Source organism: Arachis hypogaea, chromosome 7 (assembly GCF_003086295.3).
Source record: "Arachis hypogaea cultivar Tifrunner chromosome 7, arahy.Tifrunner.gnm2.J5K5, whole genome shotgun sequence".
Lineage (NCBI taxonomy): Eukaryota > Viridiplantae > Streptophyta > Magnoliopsida > Fabales > Fabaceae > Arachis > Arachis hypogaea.
In genome coordinates this window covers 23961684-23964571 of record NC_092042.1, presented here as the reverse complement: position 1 = coordinate 23964571, position 2888 = coordinate 23961684, and the positions used below count along the sequence as shown (strand labels likewise).

Here is a 2888-nt window from a genome sequence, read left to right as displayed (position 1 = left end):
GGTGTTTGGTGACTTTACTGCACCTACTCCCGACTTCTATGGGAGAAGCATCTCTATCCCTGCCATTGGAGCAAACAACTTTGAGCTTAAGCCTCAATTAGTTTCTCTAATGCAACAGAATTGCAAGTTCCATGGACTTCCATTGGAAGATCCTCATCAGTTTTTAGCTGAATTCTTGCAAATCTGTGACACTGTCAAGACTAATGGGGTTGACCCTGAGGTCTACAGACTTATGCTATTCCCTTTTGCTGTAAGAGACAGAGCTAGGACATGGTTGGATTCTCAACCTAAAGAAAGCCTGAACTCTTGGGAAAAGCTAGTCAATGCCTTCTTGGCAAAGTTCTTTCCACCTCAAAAATTGAGTAAGCTTAGAGTGGAAGTCCAAACCTTCAGACAGAAGGAAGGAGAATCCCTCTATGAAGCTTGGGAAAGATACAAACAATTAATCAGAAAGTGTCCCTCTGATATGCTTTCTGAATGGAGCATCATAGGTATTTTCTATGATGGTCTCTCTGAACTATCCAAGATGTCTTTGGATAGCTCTGCTGGAGGATCTCTTCATCTGAAGAAGACGCCTACAGAAGTGGTGCACGAAATTGCAATCACACTTTTGCAATCCCGCACAACTAACCAGCAAGTGCACTGGGTCGTCCAAGTAATACCTTGCGTGAGCAAGGGTCGATCCCACGGAGATTGTCGGCTTGAAGCAAGCTATGGTTATCTTGTAAATCTTAGTCAGGATATCAGAAATTATCAGGATTGATTATGAAAAGCAAAAGAACATGAAATAAGTACTTGTTTTGCAGTAATGGAGAATAGGTTGAGGTTCTGGAGATGCTCCATCTTCTGAATCTCTGCTTTCCTACTGTCTTCTTCTTCAAGCATGCAAGGCTCCTTCCATGGCAAGCTGTATGTAGGGTTTCACCGTTGTCAATGGCTACCTCCCATCCTCTCAGTGAAAATGTTCCTATGCTCTGTCACAGCATGGCTAATCATCTGTCGATTCTCGATCAGGCCGGAATAGAATCCAGTGATTCTTTTGCGTCTGTCACTAACGCCCCGCCTTCAGGAGTTTGAAGCTCGTCACAGTCATTCAATCATTGAATCCTACTCAGAATACCAAAGACAAGGTTTAGACCTTCCGGATTCTCTTGAATGCCGCCATCAGTTCTAGCTTATACCACGAAGATTCCAGTTAAAGAATCCAAGAGATATCTACTTAATCTAAGGTAGAACGGAGGTGGTTGTCAGGCACACGTTCATAGTTGAGAATGATGATGAGTGTCACGGATCATCACATTCATCCGGGTTAAGAACAAGTGGTATCTTAGAATAGAAGCAAGCATGATTGAATGAAAAACAGTAGTAATTGCATTAATCCATCAAGACACAGCAGAGCTCCTCACCCCCAACCATGGGGTTTAGAGACTCATGCCGTGGAAGGTACACAAAGAAATGTGTAAAGTGTCATGAGGTACCGATACAATGTCAAAAGATCCTATTAATAATAAACTAGTAACCTAGGGTATACAGAAATGAGTAAATGACGTAAAAATCCACTTCTGGGTCCACTTGGTGTGTGCTTGGGCTGAGCAATGAAGCATTTTCGTGTAGAGACCTTTTTTGGAGTTAAACGCCAGCTTTCATGCCAGTTTGGGCGTTTAACTCCAAGTTTTATGCCAGTTCCGGCGTTTAACGCTGGAATTTCTGAGGCTGAATTGCCATGCCGGTTTGGGCCATCAAATCTTGGGCAAAGTATGGACTATCATATATTTCTGGAAAGCCCAGGATGTCTACTTTTCAACGCCGTTGAGAGCGCGCCAATTGGGCTTCTGTAGCTCCAGAAAATCCACTTCGAGTGCAGGGAGGTCAGAATCCAACAGCATCCGCAGTCCTTTTCAGTCTCTGAATCAGATTTTTGCTCAGGACCCTCAATTTCAGTCAGAAAATACCTGAAATCACAGAAAAACACACAAACTCATAGTAAAGTCCAGAAAAGTGAATTTTAGCTAAAAACTAATAAAAATATACTAAAAACTAACCAGATCATAACAAAAACATACTAAAAACAATGCCAAAAAGCGTATAAATTATCCGCTCATCACAACACCAAACTTAAATTGTTGCTTGTCCCCAAGAAACTGAAAATCAGAATAGGATAAAAAGAAGAGAATATACTATAGACTCCAAAATATCAAGGAAACTTAGCTCCAATTAGATGAGCGGGACTAGTAGCTTTTTGCCTCCGAACAGTTTTGGCATCTCACTCTCTCCTTTGAAGTTCAGAATGATTGGCATCTATAAGAACTCAGAACTCAGATAGTGTTATTGATTCTCCTAGTTAAGTATGATGATTCTTGAACATAGCTAGTGTATGAGTCTTGGCCGTGGCCCAAAGCACTTTGTCTTCCAGTATTACCACCGGATACATACATGCCACAGACACATAATTGGGTAAACCTTTTCAGATTGTGACTCAGCTTTACTAGAGTCCCCAATTAGAGGTGTCCAGGGTTCTTAAGCACATTCTTTTTGCCTTGGATCACAAATTTATCTTTTTCTTTTCCTTTTTTCTTTCTCTTTTTTTTTTCCTTTTTTTTTGTTCTTTTTTTTCTTTTTGTATTCACTGCTTTTTCTTTCTTCAAGAATCACTTGATGATTTTTCAGATCCTCAATAACAGTTCTCCTTTTCCATCATTCTTTCAAGAGCCAACAACTTTAACATTCTTAAAACAACAAATTCAAAAGACATATGCACTGTTCAATCATTCATTCAGAAAACAAAAAGCATTGTCACCACATCAAACTAATTCAACTAGTTTCAAAGATGATTTCGAAATCCTGTACTTCTTGTTCTTTTGTGATTAAAGCATTTTTCATTTAAGAGA

At 40.1% G+C, this 2888-nt stretch overlaps 1 non-coding gene across 1 annotated transcript; it reads right to left on the bottom strand.

Annotated features, from left to right (window-relative positions):
• Positions 1–364: 364 nt before the first annotated feature.
• On the bottom strand, positions 365–472 carry LOC112704766 (small nucleolar RNA R71). The gene has a single exon (XR_003155373.1). It is a non-coding gene; the product is annotated as a small nucleolar RNA R71 (small nucleolar RNA).
• Positions 473–2888: the final 2416 nt, after the last annotated feature.